Below are 8464 nucleotides of genomic sequence, written 5' to 3'. Positions count from 1 at the left end.
TCTCTGTTAAATGGTTCTTTACAAGCCACATATGTGTTTAATGCCCGAGAAATCCATCCCTCAAATGATCAGAACATGGGCCAGTATAGGTTATCTCTACAGATTATTTTCTTGGTCTATTCCACCATGCAATATTGAATCAATTTTTCTTTACTTTTTCCTCTGTCCACCTCCCCTGTGTCCCAACATCTTAATATTACTCCCAAAGGGCTGCCTGGTGCTAGTTCTGGCAACCTACTTCTATTATCTTTATATTCTCGGTCTCTTTGTGGACTAAATGAACTTGGACCTCTTCATGGGTCCCTCTCTCTTTGTCCCATTTTTACCTCAAGGGACTGTCTTGAGGTGTTTGTACTCCCCGATGTGTTAGGCCCGAACCCCTGCCTCTCCTTGGGTCAGGATGGACTGGAACCCGCCTCTACCTGGGCTGGGATGGGAAAAGCAGCTTTTTCCTTCACCCTCCGTGACTGGTGTGTTGCCATCTGCTTTTCTTTTCCTTCCTCCCCCAGATCCCGCCTCTGCCTAGACTAGGATGAGAAGGACCTAGCCTCTACCTGGGCTAGGACAAGAAAAGCAGCCTCTTCCTTTGTGCCCACTGGCTTCGTCCCTTCACCGGCCAGGTCCCTCGAGGGATGCTGTAAACGTGGATAGAAAGATTCCATTCACGTTTTGCGGCAAAAGCCACATCTCATTCAGGCAAGCACACAGTCATCCCCACCAAACCAGACAGATACTCACAGTCCGATGCTCCTGTCTGGGTCTTCGTGCACGAGAATTACAGGTGATTTTGCCTCAGTCTTCCGGGGAGATTTTCCTTGCTCAGTCTATATGGTGCGGGACGTCGTTGGGTCCCGAGAATCACTGACGAACCCAGGCCACAGAAGTGAGGCTCCTCCCCGAAATCGCAGTGCCTCTCAGGGCTCCAAGGACGTCCTGGGTTTTGGCACCAAATTGTTATAAATGAGAGACAAAAGTCTCGATATTCAGCAAAATTTAGATTGCTTTATTTGATATAGAAAGAGCAAGCAGCGCTCTGGAGAACGTGAGGGGTCACCGCCCATACCACGCCTCACTGAACGCCGGCCCTCAGCCTCTTCTTATACTATGGTTTTCCCGCCGTAATCAATAATTTTTGTTTTTCTAGCTGTCTCAATTTTTCCAGGTAAGCAGTGGTGGTCAAATAAACATCCTTATCCCAATTCAGAAAATCTCCGGCCATGGTCAGCTTCATAGATAACCATCTGGTCTTTGTAGATAACCACCAGCGAAGTTCTGTAAGTCTGATCCTTAAGATAAGCAGCATTGATCAGACAAAGCAGGACGGGCTATCGGAAAGTCTGATTTTGCAAGCTGGTAGTAGATGCAACTTATTTGGAAAACATAACAACATAACATAACATAATATAACATAACATAATATAACATAATATAACATAATATAATATGACATAACAAGGTGATTTTAAACAGAATGGTTTTATCATATAATTTCCTTTATCTAGTGTCTATGCTTCAATTCAGAGCTTAGTATTCTGGTTTATACAAACCCCAATGCTTTTGTGATTAACACCAATCTTTTATTAATTATCACAGATATGGATGTTTATTCGACCACCACTGCTTGCCTGCTAAAATTATGACAGCAAAAAACCAAAAATTATTGATTACAACGAGAAACCATAGTATAAGAGGCTGTGGGCCAGAGTTGGATGGAGCGTGGAGTGGGCGGTGACCCCTCACGTTCCCCAACGCTGCTTGCTCCGTCTATATCAAATAAAGCAATCTAAATTTTGCTGAATATCGAGACTTTTGTTTCTCATTTAACATGTCTCTAGCTGATGTCGCATTGCGCAGGGCTGCTCGAGCTCCTTTGATACTGTCAGGGTCACCCCCAGGATTAAACGGATCAGGGGACCAGGGGCGATCTTCTGGTTCTCCTCCCACAGCCCCAGTAGATTTACAGGCGTTTGCTGGCAGTGCAGAAGGGGTCTACACGGCTGCCGTGGTGGTTGCTAGGCGACGTGACTTGGCGCCCGCTTCAGGGTAGTTCTCGGTGTCGGGCGGCCCCACTCCGCTTTGCTGGTCTCCGGGGCCGCAGACAGTGGTTGCTAGGGGACGCAGTTGATTGGCGACTGCGGGCGGCCCCCTCCGCTAGCTTCCGGGACTGCTCGCAGGTGGCACTGAAACGCGGAAAAACACTATATAATCCACAAAATAAGTTCTAAGAGTAGGTATGTATTTATTCAGCACTGAGGTGCATGGGGGATAGCTCCTCCAAAAACATGCACACCTTTGGCGACCTGTGCCTCTCCTTTTATTTTCTACAAACTAGGAATAGACAATTCGCCTAATACATATTCATTATCTATCCCCACTTCATATTGAAATTAATTTCACGCATCTTTGCGACTGAGCATTGCTCCTTTTAGGTTGCTCTGGTGGTCTTCTCGGGGTCTTTGGGATGAAGTAAATAGTCTTCCTCTCGGTTTGAACTTTTCACCTTGCCTCCTTGCGCATGCTCTCTTTTTAGTCCTTTGGTAATTTTCCGGAATTTGATACCAGTTTTCTTGGTCTCATGGGTCTGAGGACCCCCTTATCCTGTGTTGTCTTTGTCCTTGCATCCTGTTTGCGCACTCTAGCCCTTGATCCCACCTTGTAGCCTTGCTGTCCTCCTGTTCTTGTAAGCATCGTAAATTATAGCAAACAATACAGTTTTGTTAGTCCTCCTTTTAGTCAAAGCATTTCTTGATACTTGATTCTTAATTCTCAGTTTCTCTATTTCAGCATGATGCTATGTTTTGCGGTCTCAGGCACCACTCATGCACTGATGCCATTGGTGGGCGTGACAGGCGGTGTCTGGGCTGTCCAATCAGTTGCCTTCAGATGTGGCGTGGGTGATCCCGGGCACTGCGTAGATGCATAGGCTGCCGGTGGCACGGGTGCCGCGGCACAGGCAAAGCCATGCGCTATGCAGGGGCAGCCAATATCGGCAGTGGCGGCCCAGCGGTCCCTGTGCGGGCTGTGCAGACACATCTGGCGCCCGCGGAGGGTGAGGTTCCGGTCCCGATAGTGTGGCGTGCCAGCACTACGGGGCTAGAGGGCCTGAGCAATGGCCGCTGCCCCTCTGTCTGCTCCTCCTGTGTGCCCCCCGCGACACCTCCTTCCCTACAGGCTGCTCTCCGCGCTCTGCCATCTCGGGATTTCTCAGTGGGCTGCACCCGTGGCGCGTAGGCTCCACCATCTCGAGTGGGTGGCTCCTGCACCATGTGGCGTCCACTATCTTGGGGGACCAGCATCCACCATCTTGGGGTTTTTCATGTGCTCACGCCATGTGGTTTCCATCATTTTGAGGGACTGGCACAGGCGTCTTAGCAGCCACTTTTGCATTTTTATTGGCTTTTATCAATTTTAAACTATCCATTAATATCCTCCAGGTAGTTAAAAAACTCATAGTAATTTTGTCGCCTCTAGAGGCAAAGATCTACGGGACACACAAACACTGCCTCACTTACACGGACATGACAAGGGAACACAAGGGCAAGGTGCCAGGAGAGGGAGCAAGCTCTGTGCACACAGCCTGTGTCCGCTGAGCAGGAGACCAGAGCTTCAGGCCTGCCCCAGGGGGGCTGCAGGGAGGCCATAAAGTCCTAAAAATGCTGAGGGCCTTCAGGGGTGGCCAAGGCACAAAAGCTTGTGACTTGTTCCCAGACTTCAGCATTAAAGGCTGCATCTGTGGTGATTTCTACACGTTGGCTTTTGCAAAACTGTAATAAAGTCTCTAGAGCCTCTTTATTGTGTTCAACCCTGAAATAAATAAGGGCAAGGAGACCAGCTCCTGTTTTAATGTCTTTATTGAGAAATCAGATCTGGGTGGGAGCTCAACAGGTCACGTGCACCACTGCTGCTCCCGATGGACAATCCAGAGGAGGAGGAATTCAGCTTTGCTGTGCGGCAAAGCTGGGCCTTATGTCCTCACAGGAGTCCCCCAGAAGACACTGGTTGGCTCCTAGTCCAGGGGTGTCATGTCAATCAGGTGCTGTTCAGGTCATGGTGACAAGGCAAAAGAGTCCTGGTTGGCGATTTCATCATCTTCACTGTTTTTCTTACTTGGGAGTACCATTTTTAGTTTTAGATGTTATATTGGCTCGTTGTTTTTAGGGTTTTTTTATTACTGAGTTGTGTCCCATAAGCACTTGCAGTCTTCTCATTTGCTAGGCATCATTTTGGGAGCAGCGAAGGCGTTACCCAACTGGGAGGGAAAAGGCACAATGGCAAGGCAATTCCAGGGAGTGGGAATCAGAACAGAACAACAGCAACAATTAACATAAAAACAGGGTGTTTTCCACAGTTAACAGAACATTAACAGAACAAACAGGAACTTGTTCGTAACAAACCCCTCTTTTACTTAAAATCAAAGTCCAAATATTCACTATAGTTCGATCTTCTGCAGAAATTGTACCACCCATGTCCCAGCAGTAGCTTACCCTTTTTTGTCCTATTTTACACGGTCACAGCTCCTCGGCTGTGGGTAGCTCTTTGCCTATCTCCTTTACACAGCTCTGCAGGCTGCAGCGCTCCAGCTTGTAGGGAGCTCTTTGTCTGCATACCTCAACAGCTCTCAGGCTGTTTTTGTCTCACAAGTCTGGCTGCTTTCTTTGCAGCTCTGGTTTTAACAGCTCTCTTGTTACAGGATCTCTGGGTCGGAGGCAGAGACGACACACACTTTTGGAGATCCATGCAATAACAACCTGTTTTATTGTTCAGATCCTCCTTAAATAGGAGATTCAAAACTCCCTCATCTAGACAGCTGATTGGTCTGGCTTTAACACTGCCCAGCTCCCTGGCCAATGATACATCTGCATTTAGGGCTGAATGAGATTGGCTGAGGGTCCCTGTGTAGATTTGAATCCAACTGAAGCAAGGGGTTAGAAGTTAGAAATTAATTGATTAAGAGTAGTTGTTGGAGTTGTGGAGAAATCCCACATGAGCCCAGCACTGAATAAAATACATACCTACTTTATACCTTACTCTGAGAGTGAGTTATAGAGTCTTTCTGCAAATCACAACCTATTCTTTTTCACACAGAGATTTGTTTACTTCTAGGCTGGTTGAGTTTAGACGAGAGCTTCAGACCAGCTGCACTGTGACAATTCATCCTTTCGGTTATATTGAAAAATGCAAAAGTGTTCTTTGTTGTCTTCTGCAGGCACCTTGCAGATAAGATGCCAAAGACAGTATGATGACACAAATTATGAGCCTAATTTGAATAAGGCTTTTCACCCAACTCAACAAGCTCACAGTCAGTGATATATCTCGTGTATCATTTGAGTTATGATGTTCACATCCAGAAGCTGTCAGGCAAAACTACCAACATCACAATCCTTCAGCCCAGCATGTCACAGGCTCAATGCTTAGAAGTTACAAAGTTACAACTTAACACTACAAGCAATAAACAATTTAACTCAAAACTATTTCAATTAAAACCACACATATTTCTACCACCGATGTTTTCTAAGTGTTTGAGTCTTGGAGTTTGAGTAAGGTGATGGCAAATCATTGACAATCTTCTGCTTCCAACGAGCTGTTGGCTTGCTAGGTTATGATATGATTTGATTGAAAAACATGAGAGAAACATGAGAACATGAGAGCACCTAAGGCTTTTGAGGAGGTTATACATCTATCCTACATTTTTCTCCTCCCCCTTTCTTTGTTTTAAGAACTAGAACAGGAACAAAACGTGCACTTTTGAACGAAATTTACAAGGTGAAACTTACAATCGCCTATATGTTTTACCATCACCCAGTGTCTGCCATCGCTGAGTAGCCTCCTTTACACAATGAGGACTTAGTGAGCCTTCTCTGGATAAGACTCCCGTATCTATCTCAAAGGAAAGTGTTCTAGCTTCTGCAAAGCCAAATCATCTAGTCAAAGTGACATGTTTTCATCTTTAGCACAGAAACACCGGGGTTTGATAAATTTCCTGCCAGTCAAGGCCACAGCTTGGCCAGAGCTGAGACCCGGATTAGGCAGGCTTCCCTATCATATCTTTAAAAGAAATATTTTAGTAATAACTTTAGAATAGTTGGCTTTCTTACCTATCATTACCTAAATAACCAATGATATTGAGAGGAATGTTGAATTTGTCTTTACAAATGAGCTGTGGATCTGCCTGTAGATAAGGCTAGCACTGAGAGATAAAAGAATCAGTGGGATGGATTCCACTGATTGATGAATGGAAAAAGATATTTGCCTTTACAAAGAAACTGTAGGGCTGCTGATAAATGAAATTGGATATCGAAAGATGAAAGAAGCAACGGGGGGGGGGGGGGAAACTATGAATTCTATAAGAATTAAAATTTAAAAGGGAGGGTTATACATTAGAGGGGAATTTCAGGTATCAGGCGTTCCAGGAAGTCTGTGCCTCTCAAGTACCTCAGCCAATGGGGAAAGAGAGAGGGAAATGCGGCCGGGAAAATAGGATAAAAAGGAGGCTGCGTCCTCCAAAAATTTGAGAGATCCCAGGGGAATGTCCCATGGCCTCTCCCTTTATTCGAATAAAGCAAAAAGGACTCCTCCGTCTCCTTTTTGGACATAAACCTCTGGTGTTTGTGGATTAATTTTCCTGACAATATTATAAACAATTGTAAATAACTATGAAAATATATATACAATTATTTTGAAAGTACTATTTATCTTTTTATTACAAACAAACCGATTTAAAACTATGAAAGGAAACATCACATTGTCTCAGATTTTACATATTACATCTTGGCATATAATTATAAATGACACGTCTTTGTGTTCTAAGGCTCTCATAGATGGTTTAAGATGTGTATTTGGAGCTTTTGGATTATGAGGGTCAGCAGAAGGCAGGAATCTGGGCTGTTGTAGAAGTGGTGGGCTGCAGTGGGCTGCGGTAGCTGGGAGGACGTCTGCCGCTCCCCATGGCTACCCTGGCCATGCCCCACTTCCCAGTTCCAGTGTGGGGGTGGCTGCTTGGGCCCCCCCCCCCGAGTGTTGTGTTTTGGCGGGCTGCGGTGGGCTGCGAGTGGGTGTATCAAGCAAGGGCCAGGCTCCAGGACTGAACTAATCAGCTGGAGGCAGAGGCGGGCCAAGCGATTCTATAGATATGCAGGGTGTGGAAGAAATGGTGAATGGGTCTTGCAGGCACGGCAGGCGGGCCCTGAACGCCGTGCGGCCGGCTTTTGGCTTTTGCTGCTGCGTGGGCACTACAGGGGCTTCTGGAGCTTCCGGTGGGGGGGCGGTTATAAATGAGAGACAAAAGTCTCGATATTCAGCAAAATTTAGATTGCTTTATTCAATATAGAAAGAGCAAGCAGCGCGCTGGGGAACGCGAGGGGTCACCGCCCACTCCACGCTCCACCCAACCTTGGTTTGCAGCCTCTTCTTATACTGTAGTTCCTCGTTGTAATCAATAATTTTTGGTTTTTTTTTTTTTTTGTTGTCATAAACAGTGGTGGTTGAATAAACATCCTTGTAGATGACCACCAGGGAAGTTCTGGGAGTCTGGTTTTGGGGATAGGCAGTATTGATCAGACAAAGGCAGGAAGGGCTTTTTGGGAAGTCTGATTTTGCAAGCTGGTAGCTGATACAACCCATTTGGAAAACATAACATAACATAACATAACATAACATAACATAACATAACATAACATAACATAACATAACATATTATAATGTAACATAATACAACATAATATAAAAAGGTGATTTTAAACAGAATTATTTTATCATATATTTTCCATTACGTAGTGTCCATGCTTCACTTCAGAGCTTAGTATTCTGGTTTATACAAACCCCAATGCTTTTGTGATTAACATGAATCTTTTATCAATTATCACAGGTCCGACCCCAATAACATCCGCTCCCCTTACTCTTGCTTTTGCTGCCATTTCTCTTTGTTTTGCAGCTTCTTGCGGTTTTGTACTCTCCTCCCCCCAACTGCCTCGGTCACCACCGCTCTAGTTTTACAGAGGGCAGGTGGAGGGAAAACCTCCTGCTTGGAGATCCCCTCCCTTTAGCTTTACTTGACTTATAAGCACTTGACGAAAGCGCAGAAGCTGTTGACACAGCTGTCGCTAGGCAATGCTATTCGGCGGAGCGGCGGGCCACCCTGCCCCTCTCCGCAGGTTCCCTCAGCTTCCTGTGGCCCCAGCCGCCTCTGGCCCCACGCACGGCATGGGCGAGCAAGCTGCCGGGATCCTTCCGACTACGGGGCTGCTGGCTTCTCTTCCAGCTTCTGGCTCTGTGATGCTTTTGGGGTGGCATCCCGCGCGCCACAGCAGAGGCGATTCTGCGGCTGCTTCCACGTGTTCGGCGTAGTGTTTTTTCTCCCGTGAGCTGCTTCCCACGGCCCGTGGCGATCGCCATCTTGGGTGAGTGACTTTCTTGTCATGTGCTCTCTGCCTTGTTGGGGGTTTTTGGCAGGCTGTCTCCGCAGCAC

General features: G+C 46.3%; 1 protein-coding gene across 1 annotated transcript in view; it reads left to right on the top strand.

The window, feature by feature from the left end:
* The first annotated feature begins 8161 nt into the window (after positions 1-8161).
* The window catches only part of LOC148220307 (syncytin-A-like), a 28958-nt gene continuing 28655 nt past the window's right edge, over positions 8162-8464 (top strand). The window contains exon 1 of the mRNA XM_088155665.1: positions 8162-8396. The gene's annotated coding sequence lies outside the window, so the exon portion shown is untranslated. The remainder of the gene's footprint in view (positions 8397-8464) is intronic.

The sequence above is a fragment of the Sturnus vulgaris genome, chromosome W, assembly GCF_052056855.1.
Source record: "Sturnus vulgaris isolate bStuVul1 chromosome W, bStuVul1.hap1, whole genome shotgun sequence".
Lineage (NCBI taxonomy): Eukaryota > Metazoa > Chordata > Aves > Passeriformes > Sturnidae > Sturnus > Sturnus vulgaris.
Note: the sequence above shows the minus strand (reverse complement) of the source record. Positions and strands in the feature narration are given on the sequence as shown.